We start from the raw sequence: 7,564 nt of genomic DNA, 5'->3' as shown, positions 1-7,564 counted from the left end.
AATGTATGTTTAATCTTTCCTGTAACATATTTTTAATTGAGGTTTTATATAAAGGGTTGGGCGTAAAATTCCGCGTTACGTCACTATTTTCTTTGTAGTTTCTCTTCAATAGTAAATTATGGTAAATGTTAATATGAAAAATGTTTATAATAAAGTCCGCAATCAAAGGTTGTATATTCCAGTAACGATACCTCTCGTTCTATAGATTTATGTCGCAGATAGATTGTGAATATCGGCATTTCGTAATCTGACTAAGCGTTATAAACTTTGACAGAGGAGGGGACGCACAGAAATAAATTATTTCCTCTCCTATATAAATTTCACCTCTTCGCGTTCTTAAAATAGACGGTTTTTTTTAAACATTTATACTATGCCTAGTCAGATTATAAACTAGCCAAATTCACTCGTTTAGTGACATTTCGATATATTAGTAAGTAAAATATTGACAAGCGACAATTTCTTGTCGATATTAATTATAAGTTTTTTTTATATACTAGTTTATGTTGAAATTATGTTTATAGACCTCAAGGTCACCGAGGCTCCATATTTTATGTATTTACCACCGATATATTTTCGAATATCTTATTTTTAGTTATATAAACTAATATTTGTGCATATACGAAGGAAAACTGACTGGGAATTTAAAAAGTTTCTACAATTGCTGTAATATAAGAAACTAATTCTTTTAAACACTACAGAAAATTTATGAACACCAATTATATTTGATCTCGAGCCATTTATACATTAAAAATATATTTAAGTTAAATCGATTTGCTTCAAGTTTAATAAATGGTAATCGAAATATCTGGATAAAAGAAAGGTCGATCCATTTCTTAACTCCCTTGCTTGGATTGTTTTTTTTATGTTCATATCTAAAATAATCGTCCAAATGTCGATATATTTGTGTACATCACTATAAAAATATATTACTAGAGTGCTGATAAGTTTTACTTCAAATTTTTTGAATAACTTTTATTTAGATCTCATGAAAAATAATTGAATTACAAAGTTCACTGTATTTATTATTTTAATTTATGATTTTGTTTAAAAACTTGAATATTGTCAAAAATAAGTCGAGTTCGTTTCATACAAATAAGATTTTTTGTATGAGATTAACGAACTAACAAAAAGTATAGAATTAATTTGAATTGCTTTTTTTAGACGTTCGCGGTGTTTCACTTAAAATTATGAACATAAACCATAGCATAGACCCGCCCTTATGGAAATAAATGAAGGAATAAGAAATTTTAAAATGACTGGCAAAAGCCAAAGAATAAAATTTGTTTAAGACGCACGTAAAATGTCTGTCGTGGCATTTCAATATTTAAAAAAAATCATATATTGAGTTCGTTGAAACTTGACGTATAAATACGCAATTCAAGGCGTTTTACTATTTTTTTTGACGTATCGATCATAAAGAAAATCGGTAGTTTACATTTGTTTGGTAATTATGAAAATTTGATATGGCATTTTTACCAAACGTCAAATAATCCTACTAAATTAATACTTTTTTTGTATGAAATCGCGTTAAATATGCCAAAAGTTATTATAAGGCACTTAGATTTTGGATTGCATCGTTTAGACGTAGGCGTTGAAACTGGCTGCACTAAGAAATACCGAAATAGAATTGAAGCTTAAATAATCTAGAATGTTCCAAATTAGTTCAGTGACAGGCTGTGCCGTGTCTTAGAGTATTCGTAAGTCTATGGATAATGTTCGTGTATTAACGAAACGTAAAGTGTGAGCATATGCTTTTATCTTATGGATATTAAAATCCATTGAAGATTGGATTGGGTCCAGAATGGATTGAATTGGATCCAAAATGGATTGGATGGATTTTTCGATGTTTAAAAAAGGTGCGTTTTCTTTCTTAATACTTTTGGATTTTACTAGAATTCATTAATTCAACATTTTACTACTTTTTTATTTACAAACAATGTTTACATAATTTTTATTGTTTTAAATTTTGATACAACCTTTTTTAATTTTGACTTCATATTTATTATTCATACTAATATTTTTTTTTACTTTTTTATAGTTTTTCTCATGACAATTTTAGTTAGAAATTATTAAACAGATATAGTTTTGTTCACTATAACCAATAAGTTATTTTAAACAGTTTTTTGTATTGTACGAACGTTTTTGACAAGTATATGCTCCTGCTTTACTGAATATCTGGTTACACTCGAAGCCAGAAAAAAGGTATACACTCGAATAAAATAAAATTATGTAAGTAAACGATTTCGACATTTAGTAAATAAGATTATTAACTTATATAATAATATATAAGCGTATTAGTATTTATAATTATTGTTGCCTCTAGAAACTTTGAGAATGTATTTTTAACATTTATTTTGAATTACAATATAGATGTTTAATTCCCGCTCGGAATTATTTGTATTTACTCGAATTAATATATGAAAAACAAGCTTTATTTACTATTAATTTAAGGTATAATTTTGATTGTAATTTATTTCGTTGGTTTTTTCACGACTGTCTAATAGTGTATTTAATAAATATATGTACATTACCATTCCTAGTCGATAAGTAATTACGTCATCAACTGCATTTGTCAACTCCCGTGGTAGGTTTTTTTTTAATTTTCCTTGTAATTTTCGTTAAAAACCCTGTATCGCATAGAACCCTTAGCGAATTAGTGACGTATTTACAGGTTGAGGTAACCTTAAATGACAAGAAACATGACTATTTGGTACACGACTATATTCCGACAAGGATATTTGGCCCAGTGAGATATCGAGGATAAAGGAAATATAAAAAAGTTACTTAGGCATAGACATAAAACGAAAATGTACAAGGTGCAAGAATATTGTAACACTAATTTGAAATTGAAAAGAGGGCGCTAGCTATTGTAATCCAGTGTGATTTATGTCCCTCGGGTCAAATAACTTCGTCGGTCTGTATTTCCACGGTTAACCTTCATCCGTCAAAACGTTTGAATAATGGAAACAAATGATATCATTGAAAAAGGCTGAGGACACAATTTTTAAAATATACAATGTCTTCTAAACAGGGTAATTTCGTTTACTGTTGTGTACTTTTTGAATAGTGAATTGTTATTCGATTTTTACTCTTATCTACTGGACAGTAAAGTACATAATCTTTGAAACAGTTCTCATAGCGAATCAGAGTATAAACAAAAATATAAAGAATATCTTTTAATTTCTTGTTTAAAAATAACCACACTAGTGCACAAGACTTATTTTTATTACAACGATAATCCACGCCACTGATCTGTATAAATAGATAAGTTATTCCATGGAAATTACAGGACTAGCATTTTTCCGACTTAAAAGCGCCTTTTATTGCTAGTTGTTACCGTTGCTTTTCTGTTTGACAGAACCTACATGGTGAAGATCAAATAGCCACAAAATACTTCTGGTAGCCTGTCTATTTATAGAAATCAGTGTCCTACGTACATGTGATGTCATAGAGTTTTTGTTTATACTCTGTTTTTGACTCAAGGTTTTGATTGACAATTGTGAAGGCATGTTTAGATGACGTTACACTGTGCTGTTGTTGAAAATAAATATAATTTTAACATAGAATTATACATGAACAATTTTATTTGTTAGTTAAATGAAGATATAGTTCTAGAAAATGAAATGAACATAGAGGACACTATTTATTTGTACATGTAACACATAGAATTAGAGTCAGATGTTGGTGTTGTAATTGTAATATAGATATTTAAGTGTTATTTTGATGGTCATTTGAACCGATAATAGAGTAGTTAATGTAATCTGGCTGGGAGATAACATTGAGATTAATATTAAAAAAACTATAAAATATCAAATTGTGAATTAATGTACCAATATTTTTGGCCCAGAGTGTATCGCCCACCGATTTCTTTATGAAGTGCCAATGTTTACCACCAATACGATTCTCTTTGGGCTATTTGATTATTCATTGTTAGTTTATTTGTAATCGAATCGTAGTTTGTAATTATTGTGTATTTATGAAAGACTGTGTTGCATTTGCTGTTTTATTGTCACCGCATAAGATTCAATATTGTATAACATTTTGGTAAAAAAATAAAATAAAATGAAAAGGTTCTTATTCTGGCAACATTTATGTTTATTATGGTTGTTGATCACCAATTAAAATTTATATATAGCGGGTTTGATCTATACAAATATAAAAATTTTCTTAGGGCTTGTCCCACCACTGGCTGATAGAAGCTCAGATTAAACATGACGTTACTGTCGTGTGTAACAAAATCCGATATTTTCATGACAAATTTTACACGTTGGATTGTTATCAGACAATTTAGAATTTGATGGGATTGGCCCTTAGTTTATTAATAACTGGAGATTATTATTAATAGAGTACATTTTGATGATCAAATCGAATGAGATTAGCAATTTGAGGTTTCTAGTACTGAAACTTGTATATTGGCATCCTTGTGCCTGACAAGATGTTTTATACATGTTTCTTCCTTATTGGAATCTTAACTTAATTTTTATTAGCTATTTTATAAACAATAAATACACTTTTATTTTGCAAATGCAACGCAGTCTAAAATGTACGTTAAATCTTCCATTAGGAATGTAGTCGCTGTGAGCTACCATATGCATATAACAATAAAAATATATGGATTAAGTTTTGTTTTTTTTACCCAATATTAATAGAGTAAAATGAAAATAGATGACGCAGCAGTTTGAATATTCCGCTTGGTAAATACCACGACCATAAAAACGATGTCAAATATTCCACCTTCAGTTGTTGATTTGGAAAAATATGGTATTAATAGTGTGTCTAAATAATTTAGATTAGTTTAAGAATTCATTTCAAATTTAGTAGGGATGGGTTGTGTAAAATCAGTCACGAATCTTATCGATTTCCGATTTTTATTCTTATAGAAGTTGGAATCGATAGATTTATAGTTATAACTTATGAAATAAAAAGAATTTTCTCAAATTATTAATGACCATAACAAATAATAAGAGTAAATAAATGTCTATTTATACTACAGCCGTACGTAATCGAATTGGTTTCGCTATTATTTCTGTCATCGCTAAATTCTCTACACTATAATCAATACTAGAATTGTCCTCTAAATTAGTTAATAAGAAAATAATAATTTTAGTCGAGTTCGCTAATTATTTAAACAGAATATCGATAGTTCCAAATTGTTCGCTATGCGCATTTGTTTCGTCACTACGATACGTGTCTATTAAGTATGGCATTTGTCTTCATAAAAATTGAATTCGATACTTCATATACGTCTTTTATCAAACTAATCTATTTTATTTAGACAAACTATAGCAAAGTGAAACAGTTTGGTTTTCGGCTGTTTTAAAAATAAATGTGTCTCTTAAAAACTAAACTCAATTTACTTCAACCATCACCAATCTACGTAAAAATGTAATTCTTGCGATGTGTAGTTTTGAATCGGGCGCGTTTTATCCGGGGGCCATTTCCGAATCGATTTCCCAAAGCGCATGTCACATTTCCCGCCTTTTCGGCAGTATCCGCGCGGCCGTTGATACGGGAGTACGTATGTAAAACGCGGTTCTATTCATTAAAATTAAAACGTTTTCTTAACAATAAGTGTAAAAACAGTTATTTATTTTATTTTATTGTATGAAGAGGAAATAGTACATTTAGTCGTTTATGTTAAAATAGTAATTTTAATACATTTTTATAATTCTCGTGTTATCGCGTAGATTTCGCTAACATCTTGGTTGTTTGACAGAAATCGATACTGTTTATTATCTTTGTAAGTATAATTTGTTTTTATTAGTGTTAAAAATTTTAAAATATCCTTTTTTATATAAAATTGTCTTTATTTCCTTTGCAATTTAGTTAAAATATCGTATTAAAAGATTTGTTATTAATTTTGTTTATAATTTAACGAATTTAATAATTCTACAAATGCTGTTTTAAAGAAAATTTTTAGGTTACATTTTTAATATTTCATTTTATTTTCTTTTAAATCAGTGAGTTTTATTAGTATACAGTATTCTGGTATTTTATTTTATAGATACAATAAAAAATAAATTGTTTTTTTATGGTTAACCTTAAAACCTAAGTAGAATTTCAACATTTAGATCACAAACTGACGTAATTCTTAGACAACCAAAATACACGTTTTCTATTACGCTTTGTAAAGCGTGAGAAAATTCTTTCAAAGATTTCATATTCTCATACAGAATGGTTCTTTGTTCTGCTTTTCAATTGTTTATAGTCTGTGAGATATTACGTTATTCTAAAGTGCATTTATTGCATAATTTTGCGACGAGACACAATTTTCGTTCTTCTGGATGTATTTGGGTCGATTTTCTCTAGTTTACTACGCTAGTGTTACTATTCCTAATGGTTGTACCTTCTGTTAGATATTTTATAGGATACTTTTTATACAAATATTTTCCACCAAGTAGATTTTCTAACATGAATTTGCAACGTATTTTCCGAACAATATTCTCAATTAAAAAAACTCTATAATATTACGTACATTCTAATATACGAAAGATATTACTTTCCTGTCAATAGGTACTAAATATTTAACAAGCTGTGAGACGTGACTTCGTCCGCGCGGAATTAAAAGCTGTAAATGGCCTATATGTTTTTCCAGATATATTCTACGTCTATGCCTTTCATCGAGATCTGTTCAGTCGTTAAGACGACAAACTCGTAACAAACCATCTAAACTTTCGCATCTATACATATAATTAAATTGGAGTGTCTGTTTGTAATATCAAAAGAAAAAATCCAGATTTCGGGAAAATGATGTATGTGCGTTGCTGATAACGAAAATGTCATTTAAAAAAAAATTATGTCTGTTTGTCCGCAAGACGGGTTTGTTCCGGGTAATCTCCGAAACGGCTGCACCTATTTCGACCGGACTTTCACTAAAGGGTAGCTGATATAGACGGGCATATTATAGGCTACTTTTTATCTCAATATTGCTTTATCGAAGTCGCCGGCAGCAATGGTAATAATATTAGTAAGGTAGTATAATTAAATTTACCTTTCTTTTGTTTTCCCTTTAACGAGTTAACTCCAAAGAACAAAGAGCTAGAACAATGTCCCAATCAATTGTCTTCGTCGTTGATGAGAGGTAGCGCTGTAACCGCCAATTTCCTGACAGATAATTGCCAGCAATTCGCTGACTGCGCTTTTAATGGAGAAGGGGATGACATTCGACCACATATTGCGACCTGATCTAGTACTTATAAACGTAACTAGATGTTTCTTATACGAATAATGTACGAATTCAAGGCTTTAGACTCGAATTTTGAGGTAGGGCAACAATGTTTACAGGTAGAGTGTTACATAAAAATCAAAATCGATTTGCCTACGAATCATGGGCCAAAAGTAGGCTAAAAAGGGTTCCTGTCATGTCACAATATATGTTCGGAAAAGTTGAGATACCTATGGGTACAATTTTTTCTCTCTTACACTATGAAAAAACAATTTAATGTTTCTCTTTCTTAGTCTTTGGTTAAGGTTTAAGAAAGGTAGGACATTGTGATATTAATGTAGATCATTGCAACACAATGCCCTTCCTGTGAGATACCTTCTAATATCATCCACTTGCCCT

General features: G+C 29.7%; 1 protein-coding gene across 1 annotated transcript in view; it reads left to right on the top strand.

Moving 5' to 3' along the window:
• The first annotated feature begins 5,656 nt into the window (after positions 1-5,656).
• The window catches only part of LOC106103198, a 42,719-nt gene continuing 40,811 nt past the window's right edge, over positions 5,657-7,564 (top strand). Inside the window, exon 1 of the mRNA XM_013282887.1 lies at positions 5,657-5,740. The gene's annotated coding sequence lies outside the window, so the exon portion shown is untranslated. The remainder of the gene's footprint in view (positions 5,741-7,564) is intronic.

This window comes from Papilio polytes, unplaced genomic scaffold (genome assembly GCF_000836215.1).
Source record: "Papilio polytes unplaced genomic scaffold, Ppol_1.0 DF823835.1, whole genome shotgun sequence".
Taxonomy (NCBI): Eukaryota; Metazoa; Arthropoda; class Insecta; order Lepidoptera; family Papilionidae; genus Papilio; species Papilio polytes.
This window is presented reverse-complemented; position numbering and strand designations above follow the sequence as displayed.